At 35.7% G+C, this 12,409-nt stretch overlaps 1 protein-coding gene across 2 annotated transcripts in view; it reads right to left on the reverse strand.

The window, feature by feature from the left end:
- LOC106129284 (toxin S6C6) overlaps positions 1 to 7,144 on the reverse strand; it is an 87,682-nt gene extending 80,538 nt beyond the window's left edge. For both annotated transcript variants that reach the window (XM_060950990.1, XM_060950991.1), the window contains exon 1: positions 7,048 to 7,144. The gene's annotated coding sequence lies outside the window, so the exon portion shown is untranslated. The remainder of the gene's footprint in view (positions 1 to 7,047) is intronic.
- Between the last annotated feature and the right edge of the window lie 5,265 nt (positions 7,145 to 12,409).

The raw sequence follows: 12,409 nt of genomic DNA on the forward strand, positions 1-12,409 counted from the left end.
CGTAAGGTACATACATACATACATATGGTCACGTCTATATCCCTTGCGGGGTAGACAGAGCCAACAGTCTTGAAAAGACTGAATGGCCACATTCAGCTATTTGGCTTAATGATAGAACTGAGATACAAATAGTGACAGGTTGCTAGCCCATCGCCTAAAAGAGGAATCCTAAGTTTATAAGCCTATCCCTTAGTCGCCTTTTACGACATCCATGGGAAAGAGAAGGAGTGGTCCTATTCTTTTTTGTAATGGTGCCGGAAACCACACGGCAGAGTAAGGTGGGGCATCAGTAAGGTGCCCGGTTAAAATGCATGAATAAAGGCACAGGTTCGAATCCCACCTGGACCATGTACTGATGACTATACAAGTTATGTACATTAGTTTAAATACTAACCGATGCTGTAAGGGTAAGAAAAAATCGTGAGGAAACCTACACATTCAGGCACCTGAGCTAGCAGTCTTGAAAGACTGATAGGTAACGTTCAGCTGTTCAAAATTTAATTCATGAAACCTCAAGAAATTGATTAAGAATACAGAAGCCGCGAGACAAACTACACTGTAGCATTTTCATCAATATAATGTACATAAATATTTATTACATTACTAGCTTCCCCCCGCGACTCCGTCCGCGCGGATGTCGGTCTTCGCGTGGATGGTTTATTTCTCCATTTTGAGTAACTCTGACAATGACATCTTATAAATATCTATTGGACCCAATTACGGCTAGGCCTATAATACTTAAGGAGATCCCTCTTTTAAGCTACTGCTGTTGAGTTCGCGTTCTGTAGTAAGTAGTCCGGTCAACTTAGAACAAAAAATAACAATGAAGCTACATTAATTCCCATCAAGCTGAAAATGAGTATAATTGTTTAAAACACAATCAAAAGCATTATTTCAAATTTCCCCATGATTCCGGTTTAAGGAAAAAAATTACCTAAGGTCAATAGTTAAAAAAATGGGTTTTTCACGATTTTCTTCAAAACGGTAAGTTTTCTCGGAAAATTACCTCAGACATAGATTGTAGCTCATAAAGTTATCTATAAAAGGGAATGAATATTTTTTTTCAATAAAGCTACCGTTTCTGAGATATAACGATGCAAAAAGTTGCAAGCATCATAATATGCATAAGCACGTCTCGTATATACTCTGTGTAGCAGTAATATAAGTAAAAATATTGTTCTGTCGGTAATTTTAACTTGAATTCAAAATATAAAATATACATACATATGTAAGTATACTGAAACCCAGTCCCTTCATTTATACTGTAGTGAAACCTTGAGACAACTTCTGTCTCTCTGTTTAATTGTGTACGTGGCTAGGGTCGTATACCTGCTTTATCTCAGAATGCTCAACACATGAAATACCGTTAGTCTTTAATAACAGTAGTCCTTGCGGGGATACCGTTGACGGCTATGGACACCACGGCCTCTCATGCCCTAGGAGTGCCGGCCGTTTAGAGCGCCATGCCGCCCTAAATGATATAATCCTCCGTGCTCTTGCCACCATCCATGTTCCAGCCGTTCTAGAACCAAACGGGCTGGCTCGGGATGATGGCAAGAGACCGGATGGTATGACTTTGGTACCCTGGAGATTGGGGCGGCCTTTGGTGTGGGATGCTACTTGTGTCGACACACTTGCGCTGTCTCATCTTCAGGTTACTAAATCTAAGGCCGGTTCTGCTTCAAATGAGGCAAAAAACCTCAAAAGGCGCAAATATGTAGGTATCGGTAATACCTATACTTTTGAACCTTTTGGGGTAGAAACTCTGGGACCGGAGCGCCTATCTCCCCATCAGCTTTTCCGAAAATTGTCGAAAAAGCTGATTGAGGTATTTCTTGACCGAAGGGGTGGAAATTATCTGGCTCAGAGAATCAGCATTGCCATTCAAATTGGCAATGCTGCCAGGCTTCTGGGCACACTCCCGCAAGTTGATACTATGCAGGGACTGTAAAATTTATAAATTTAATTTTAGTTTGTAGTCATCTTTTTTCTTTCTTTTTATAAGTAGTTTTAGTTTTAATTTGATTTAATTGTAATCTCTATTATTGGCCTAAGATGATTTTCTTCACTTAGGGTAATTCTAATTTTTTTAAATAATAAATGAGAAAATTAGTCTCGAGTGTCACTGCGTAGTGAAAACACGTGTTTATTCTAACCTATTTCAGACTTTTTCAAGTTTAATAATAAAAATGTTAAAAAAACCTCGCTTATAGTACACTACCTCAGAGGTGGCGTGGAAACGTGAGCATATTATGACGCTTGCAACTTTTTGCATCGTTATATCTCAGAAACGGTAGCTTTATTGAATAAAGTTATTGATACCTTTTTTTATAGATAACTTTATGATCTACAATTTATGTCTGAGATAATTTTCCAATTTGAAAAACTTACCGTTTTGAAGAAAATCGCGAAACACCCATTTTTTACCTTTGACCTTGGGTAATTTTTTTCCTTAAACCGGAATCATAGGAAATTTATAAATAATGCTTTTGATTGTGTTTTAAACAATCATACTCATTTTCAGCTTGATGGGATTTAATGTAGCTTCGAATGTCTAGATTGACCGGACTAAAGTATTTTTTTCATAGTAAAATCAGTTCAAGCTAAATCCGACTTTCGGCGCTACAGGTTACGGCGCTGAATCCACTGCGGGTAACGTGTGTTCGCGGTTCTACAGAACATCGTCTATGGATAAACCGAAAAATTAAGATTTTTTTTCTTCGTATTTTTTCAGGATAAAAAAGTATCCTATTTTATGCCCAGGACAATAAGGTATAATTATACCAAGTTTCATCAAAATCGAACCGTTAGTTTTCACGTGATGCCTGAACATACCAGACAGACAGACAAAAATTTTTTTAATCACATATTTTTGTTTGGTATCGATCCAGTAACAGCCCCTGCTATTTATTTTTTCAATATTTTCAATGTACAGAATTGACCCTGCTACAGATTTATTATATGTATAGATACATTTCTTTTTTTGAAACACATTTACCATTATTTCTTACCAACGTTCAATAAATACTGAATCCTGGAACGATATTTGTCAATTTCTGTTAGGTTATAATAACGAATGATTGATGGCTCGCTCCACTTTGAGAACCATTTGTTAACCGCTGACGAAAATGAGGGGTGATGCTGGAAATGTTTATGTGAGGAAGGTTATTAAAATTGACAGGCGTATTTTTATTTATACAATATGAATCAAGATTTTTGTGTTACAGCTCAGAAAAAGAAATAAAATAAAAAAATAATACATACTCGTATATACGGGTCATATTACACGGATTGAGTTAGCCTCGAAGTAAGTTCGAAACTCAACGATAAACTATATTTGATAATAAATACTTATATAGCTAAACATCCATGATCCAGGCGAATCAGAAAAAGTGAAAAAACTGTAAATAAATTTTGTTTTTAAATAAAAAGGAATAGGCTTACAAACTTAGGAATCTTTTTTTAGCGATGGGCTAGCAACCTGTCACTATTTGAATCTCAATTCTATCATTAAGCTAAACAGCTGAACGTGGCCATTCAGTCTTTTCATGACTGTTAACTCAGTCTACCCCGCAAGGGATATACACGTGACCATATGTTTGTATGTTTTAATGAAAATAATTTAAAAAAATAATTCGAAATAACATATAAATATTTAAACTGTTACCGACTTGCGGTAAATAAGATTCAGTTAAGGCGACGCGCGGCGAAATTGAAAATGAAATTGAATACTCAAATGTAGTAAAATGTGGACTTGTGTGATGCTGAATATTTCTAGAAATATAACTGTTGAAATACTGATATTTCTATATCAGTATGGAAAGGCTGATAATATAAGTTAAGCACTTACAGTTCGCTCTGTAAGGACGGCGCTCCGTGGGTCCTTTTTAAAAAAAAAACACAAACATACTGTTAAGAAAAGAAAATGATTTATTCACTACACACACACGTTGTTATAATGAAAATTGATAAAATACACTGACCGATTTAAAGGGAGGTTTGCAGCTGATTCATACATACATACATACATATGGTCACATCTATGTCCCTTGCGGGGTAGACAGAACCAACAGTCTTGAAAAGACTGAATGGCCGCGTTCAGCTATTTGGCTTAATGATAGAATTGAGATTCAAATAGCGACAGGTTGCTAGCCCATCGCCTAAAAAAGAATCCCAAGTTTGTAAACCTATCCTCTAAAGGAGGATGGTGAAAATATGAATATACTAGAGGCCGCCCGCGACTTTTTCCGGGATAAAAAGTAGCCTATGCGTTATTCTGGGTCTTCAGCTACCTACATACCAAATTTAATCGTAATCGGTTCAGTAGTTTTTGAGTAGAGTAACAAACATCCATACTGACATCCTGACATACTCACAAACTTTCGCATTTATATTATTAGTAGAATGAGTAAGAAAATTTAAAATTGGCTATACTTAAGAACTATTAGCAATTTCAGAGTGGACTTCACAAAATACTGCAGGTACGGAATAAAAAAAAAACATATGTTATACAGACAAAATAAGAAGTACATAAAAATTAAAACGTTTCTACCTTGTATTAACATATTTTTTTACAGACAATAAGAAGTACATAAAAATTAAAACGTATCTTGATTTAGTACGAGTATAAAGACCCTTAGAATTCCCAATTCGCACCCAGAACTCCACTTCTGAGAGGTGATGACGTAACCAGATCTAATGGCAATAAGAAGAAGTCAAAAGTCAGGCAATTTATCTTACTTTATGTATGTTTACATACATACATACATATAGTCACGTCTATATCCCTTACGGGGTAGACAGAGCCACCAGTCCTGAAAAGACTGAATGGCCACGTTCAGCTATTTGGCTTAATGATAGAACTGATATTCAAATTTACTAAACTTTTTCCTCAGAAATCTCCTTTGAATAATCAACAGTTTAATTATAGAAATTTTATAAGTCACCGAACTAACTTTATACATATAATCACGTCTATATCCCTTGCTGAGTAGACAGAGTCAACAGTCTTGAAAAGCTGTATGACTCAATGATGAAATTGAGATTCAAATAGTGACAGGTTGCTAGCCCATCGCCTAAAAGAGAAATCCCTAAGTTTATAAACCTATCAAAGTTTATTTATTAATAAGATTATACATATATATGTATGTTTATTTAGTGGATAGGTATATGTCTATTATCTGTATTTCTGTTAGTATATTATTATATTGTTGCTAATAACACAGTGACTTGCCGCTTTTTACTGAATTATCTATTTCCTTTATTGTTTGCCGGTTGAGTAGAAGAGATCTCTTCGTGGGATAAGTCCGCCATTGCAAGTGATTTGTTTCTTTTATAACTATGTACTTACTATTTTCTTGTTAATGTGTAAATTTCTATGCAATAAAGATATAACAAACAAACAAACAAGAAGTATTCCCAAAAGGTATATTTTAATAAGTTTATATTTATAGTGTGCCGTGTGGTTCCCGGCACCAATAAAAAAAAGAATAGGACCACTCCATCTCGTTCCCATGGATGTCGTAAAAGGCGACTAAGGGATAGGCTTATAAACTTGGGATTCTTCTTTTAGGCGATGGGCTAGCAACCCGTCACTATTTGAATCTCAATTCTATCATTACCTAAGTCAAACAGCTGAACGTGGCCTATCAGTCTCTTCAAGACTGTTGGCTCTGTCTACCCCGTAAGGGATAAAGACGTGATCATATGTATGTATGTTATATTTATAGTATTTATAATATATTTATGTAGGTATATTGACCATAGGCTAGAAGTTAACTCAGCGCTAATCTTTCTCTGGGTGAAGTTTAATACACAATTGACAGGTTATCGCTTTTAGTGATAAGATCGCCTTTTGCTGCTTTGTTTTAATACATTATTGTGAATTTGCTGTAATATCTTGTAGTGCAATAGAGTTGTTGTATTGTTTTATATATAAGAAATTTTAACAAATTATATGAGACCTTGAAAGTACCCGAAACCGAACTTGCATGTAGAGAGTTATGAATGTGGATGAAGCGAAGGAAGTATGCAGAGATCGTGGCAAGGGTGATTTTATGTAATGTATGTACGAATGATATGTAATTTTCCATTTATTTTCGTGCTCGTGAAAATATTCAGGCAAAAATTAAAGTACTCATTAAAGTGAATATACATAATATGTATTTATGTTTATGACGGCCTCTGTGGCGCAGCGATAGTACGCTTGTCTGTGACATCGGAGGTCCCGGGTTCGAATCCCGACTAGGGCATGATGAGAAAATATTTTTTCTTATTGGCCTGGGTCTTGGATGTTTATCTATATAAGTATTTATTAAAAAATATAGTATCGTTGAGTTAGTATCTCGTAACACAAGTCTCGAACTTACTTCGAGGCTGACTCAATCAGTGTAATTTGTCCCGTATATATTTATTTATTTTATTTATGTTTAAGAAGAGTAGCGCCATAGTAATGCTGAAATATTTATTCCTTAAGAGATAAAATATGTACAAGGGACCTTTTTCACGGACACAAAATTTGTGGGCCACTTTTGGTAAAACCCTTTTAGGTTTGCCGCGCGATCCTGTGAATTATAGGTATGTAGTTTTTTTTTAAGGGAGCCTTTCCTGGCTTTAGTACCGGTTGCATCCTCACCACTCTGGAGAGGAGCCCGGGGTAAGCCCTTGACCATGGATATTGTTTCCACTTATATATTTTTTTATGGAAAGATGGTGAGAAAGGTTTATGAGATTTTTTAAGCGATGTCATTCCGATGAATGTGGAGTGAAGAAAAATGTATTTTTTTATTAGTACGAGTACTTAAACGTTTAACTTAAGTTTTACATGCATTTGCATTGCACATTGCACATTTTTTGGTATTAACTTCATAATTAATATTTTATATCTTTATTATTATTTTATTTGAAATAAAAAAAAGAGAAATAAAATAAATTTGATTATGACAATAAAGTCCCAACTAAGTATTCAGAGACATTTTATTTTTTACTAGGTACTACAAATTTAAATTTCGAAATAAAACTACATAATACTAATTATTTCTAACTCACCAGTAATTTTCACCAAACTTTGACTGAAACGTTCTCGTACAATCACACACAAAAGTTAGCACATAAACCTTGCAGTACAGTCGTGCACACAGCGCCGCGGAATTCGCCAAACTGAAGTGGGAACGCTAGTACGGAAACCTATATCCGAGGTCCAGTATAACCTGGCCTCTATTAACAGGATTTTGGTTTTAAATTTGAGGTAGCAAAGAAAGAAAGAGGGGTCACGGTTATTTGGACAGTCTGTTAGTTTTGCTGTTCGAAATTTAAATTAAATAGTTCTGATTTTTGAATTGTTTGTTGTGATTTTGAATCTGTCTTTTAGGTTAGTATTTTAGGCGGGAATAATGGTATTTTAGGAAAATGTTGTTTTAAATCCGCATGACTTAAGACAATATAAATGTCATGTTTAACTTGAGACTAAACAAATGATAATTTTTTAACGGTATTTTGCGCAGTTATAGAAGCTGTCAAATGAATCTCAGAAAAGAGATAATATAACACAAGAACTCTAGATTATTCAACCAGCGTGACACTCACTACACCAAAGGCCGTAAATAAGTTGAAAGTGATATTTCTCTAAGTCACTTGTAATTTTTATTTTGTGCCGTGTGGTTCCCGGCACCAATACAAAAAAGAATAGGACCACTCCATCTCTTTCCCATGGATGTCGTAAAAGTCGACTAAGAGATAGGCATATAAACTTGGAATTCTTTTTGTAGGCGATGGGCTAGCAACCTGTCACTTTTTGAATCTCAATTCTATCATTAAGCCAAACAGCTGAACGTGGCCTGTCAGTCTTTTCGGCTGTTGGCTCTGTCTACCCCGCAAGGGATGTAGACGTGACTATATTATGTATGCAATATGTACACTTGTAATTTTTTTGATACGTTTTGGTACATAGCATCCTTATTACATCTTGCTAGACGTTTTCCCGTGTTTTTGCTTCCGTGGGAGTTCCTAAGAAAACAAACATATTTCTTCTTTTGAAATTCATTAATCTCCGTGTCTCCGTGTCGCTTGGGCTATCATTGGTGCATTAACATAATCACGACTATATCCTTTGCGGGGCAGACTGAACAGTTTTAAAAACTCTGATACGCCACGTTCAGCTGTTTGCTCAATGATGTATTGAGATGCATAATAATAAAAACTTTATACATAGACATTCCTTTTGCACTCGAGTAAAGACTTCCATTGGACATACAGTAGCCCAAAACACTCAATCATTCCTCACTATCCTGACGTTTGGCTCCTGACATTCGGCTGAATGTCTAGAATATAAATCAGGTATCCAGACTTGAGAGGAATGCCTGACCATATATCACTTTTGGCAGTTTTTATCTACTATATAAAATCTATCTGTCTATCTGTAAGTTGCGATTTTTAGCGTTAAAGAGTTATCTACGTAGTGGGTATCTGTATATTGTTTGTTTGTTCACAGTTATATAGTATGTAGATATATATGGTTCCCGGCACCGATACAAAAAAGTATGGGACCACTCTAGCGACTAAAAGATAGGCTTATTAACTTGGGATTCTTTTTTTAGGCGATGGGCTAGCAACCTATCACCATTTGAATCTCAATTCTAACATTAAGCCAAATAGCGGAACGTAACCTATTAGTCTTTTCAAGACTAATAGGTACGTAACCGCTCTGTCTACCCCGCAAGGGATATAGACGTGACTATATGTATGTTTATACAAAGTATAGTGTATCGTATAACGCTTTGGTTCCCTGTTTCAACATAGCGAAATGCTGAAAATAAAAAAATCTCGCCCTATGAGCGCGGATCATTGTAACATGATTCAAAATGTCTGAAATAAAATAAAGGTACGTTACATGCGCGTTTAATACCTGCATTATTTATTAATAAATAAATATATACAGGACAAATTACACAGATTGATTTAGCCTCGAAGTAAGTTCGAGACTTGTGTTACAAGATACTAACTCAACGATACTATATTTTATAATAAATACTTATATAGATAAACATCCAAGACCCAGGCCAATCTGAAAAGTTATTTTATCATCAAGCCCTGGCCGGGATTCGAACCCGGGACCTCCGGTGTCACAGACAAGCGTGCTACCGCTGCGCCACAGAGGCCGTCAATTAATAGTATAACATACATAGGTACATACATAAAATCACGCCTCTTTCCCGGAGGGGTAGGCAGAGACTACCTCTTTCCACTTGCCACGATCTCTGCATACTTCTTAATAGTATAATGCGACGCGAAAGTTTAAAATCAGTCGAAAATAATGAGAGGGAGAGATGTATAAATCATTTATACATACCCATACCTTCATACTACTCAATATTAATTATTTTCCAGGCGTGGTCACAACCTCGCCCCTTTGAAAATGAGCCTATAACCACGACCATGGATTGGGTGAGTCAGTCAGTCAGTTTACACGAAGCGACTCCCGTCTGACCTCCGTAAAATTTGTAGGGTAACCTGACGTGTATTGGATCATTGTTACACAACTATTTGCCTGAATGTGCAGATTTCCTCACGATTTTTTTTCGTTTCTGTTAACAATTGAATGTTTACTTTTTCAGTCTTGCCCTTTTTCTATTTATTTTATTATTCGTTACGTAAGTAAGTACTTAATTAACTTATTTTTATATTTATATAAGTTTCTCACTTTGTTATAATATATGAAGCATGTTGCTGATACAAACATACATAATCACATCTATACCCCCTAGTGGATTAGTCAGAGCCAACAGTCTTGAAAAGACTGATCGGCGACTTTCAGCTTTTTGGCTTATATAGTGACAGGTTGCTAGCTGGCGCCTTAAAGAAGAATCCCTTAGTCTCCTTTTACGACATCCATAGGAGGAGGAGATGGAGTAATCGTATTTTTTATTTATTTGTGTCGGGAACCACACGGCACATAGCATGTTGGTGATAACTGCTTTTTTATAAAGTTATTTGCAATTGAATATATTCCGTCAAAATGTTTCTCTTTCCTTACTAGCCGTGTGTAGTCTCAAAACGTCATCTACCGAAACATCTAATTTCCGCCACCCTCATTTATATAACGTTAGAGAGACAGTATTAAGGTACCTATCCATTACTGTGCTAATAAGTTATAATAATTTAAATATGTTACTGGTTTGCTAAAAATTTAAGTAATGAAGTTCACTTATTCCAATCACAATGAACAATCACAAAATAAACGTATTATGTTGTGATTTTTCAAATTCTAAATTCAAAATACAAATTCAAAATTTTTATCCATTATTATAGGATACTTCATATAGCTTAATAATTGTCAAATCTATATATACATAAAAAATATTTTGAAGAAACGAAGAATTCAATAGAATAGAATAGATTATTTTCAAAATTGGATACAAGGTATCACTTATTGACGTCACATCACTATAATCTAATTATAACTACTACCGCTTCCAAAGCGCATGTTTAGAAGAAGCGGCGGAACAAACTACACTGCAGCATTTTCATCGGACGTCAATTTACAAATATAGATCTCTTAAAACTACATCGTGGACGAATGCACATTGTCTACATTGAAAACCATTAATGAATGTAGTACTTATTATGTATATCAATACGAATATTTCGTCAAATAAATAAAGATAAAGATAAAGATAAGATAATAAGATAAAATATAATATGCACACACTGTACAAATTACGTCAACACCATGTCAAAAATGCACAAGCATTTATGAGGCTATTATGTTAAGCTCGGGCCACATATAATTTCATTGAAGTTAGGACTATTATTTGGTTATTTTTATGAATTTTTTCCATCTATTCATTATTAACTGTGGTCACGGAATTGCGCCTTAACAGTTCATGTAACATAGCAATTCGTAGTATCCTTCCAAAAAGGTCTATCCATAAAAGGTAATTGTCAGTATGTCTGTTAGACTGGTAACTCTATTACACTTGTCCTGTTAAGTTTTTTACTATGTTTTATTATAGGTATACATTATGTAATGAATGGATGAATGAACAAATGTGCTGGTAAAATGCGCCGTGTGATTCCCGGCACCAATAAAATAAAATAATGAATAGGACCACGCCATCTCGTTCCCATGGATGTCGTAAAAGGCGACTAAGGGATAGGCTTATAAACTTGGACTTCTTCTTTTAGGCGACGGGTTAGCAACCTGTCACTATTTAAATCTCAATTCTATCATTAAGCCAAATAGCTCAATGTATGGCCTACCAGTCTTCTCAAAACTGTTGGCTCTGTCTACCCCGCAAGGGATATAGACGTGATTATATGTATGTATGTATGGAACCACATGACTCCTTTAAAGCTTCAATCATTTACACGTACGGCCTGTTTATGTAAGTAATGTAAACAAAAAGTGAATGAGTAACAGCTGCGGCCATTAAGCTTAGGGTTGCGGAGATACGTGCCTGAGGATGCCATGAATGTAATACAAAAGCCATGTATGGATGCGGCATTAAGATTGTTCATATTCTTTCAGGCATTTTACGACTAGGACCATTTTATTTCCCACGATGTTTTAGAAAGTGTCTAAAGGTGAATTCATGTTGCTTTTAACATTATCCAATGCGGTTTAGGTTGTGGAGGTCAGATGGCAGTCGTTTCGTGTAAAAACATGTGTAATGTATGTAACATCGTGTAATGTATGTAGGTTTTTACCAGTGGCGTAACTATACCATTCGTGGCCCGTGGCAAATTCATCGGATAGGTACGTTCTAAAACTGGGTTACAACCCTTTTTTACAAAAGCTTTGAATTTTTAATATTTTTTTTTTACTTGTGTAGGAAACTGAGTAGGTAATAAAAATAAATCAAAGACTAAAACTTTTTTTTACTAAACGTGTATGATAAATAAGAAATGTTGGGAGTTGGGATTCTCCTCTGACCGGGGGCCCCTTCCGGCTGGGGGCCCGTGGCATTTTGCCGACTTGCCACCCTGTAGTTACGCCACTGGTTTTTACACACATATATATATCCCGGGATCGGTAAGGATTTATCTGGGTTTTACGTCAGAAGGCAGAAAAATATTGGAGAAATAGCCAAGAAAATTTTGATGTCACACATATCACACTTCAATCCAGGGTAGTCAGAGCCAAAAGTCTGGAAAGCACTAAAAAGTCACGTTCAGCTGGTAGGCTTAAGGATATAATTGAGATTCAGATTATTTATATTCCGTTGTAATCATTGACGGCCTCTGTGGCGCAGCGGTAGTGCACTTGTCTGTGTCCCGGGTTCGAATCCCGGCCAGGGCATGATGAGAAACGAACTTTCTCTAATTGGCCTGGATCTTGGATGTTTATCTATATAATTATTTATTCTAAAATATAGTATCGTTGAGTTAGTATCTCGTAACACAAGTTTCGAAC

Source organism: Amyelois transitella, chromosome 23 (genome assembly GCF_032362555.1).
Source record: "Amyelois transitella isolate CPQ chromosome 23, ilAmyTran1.1, whole genome shotgun sequence".
Taxonomy (NCBI): Eukaryota; Metazoa; Arthropoda; class Insecta; order Lepidoptera; family Pyralidae; genus Amyelois; species Amyelois transitella.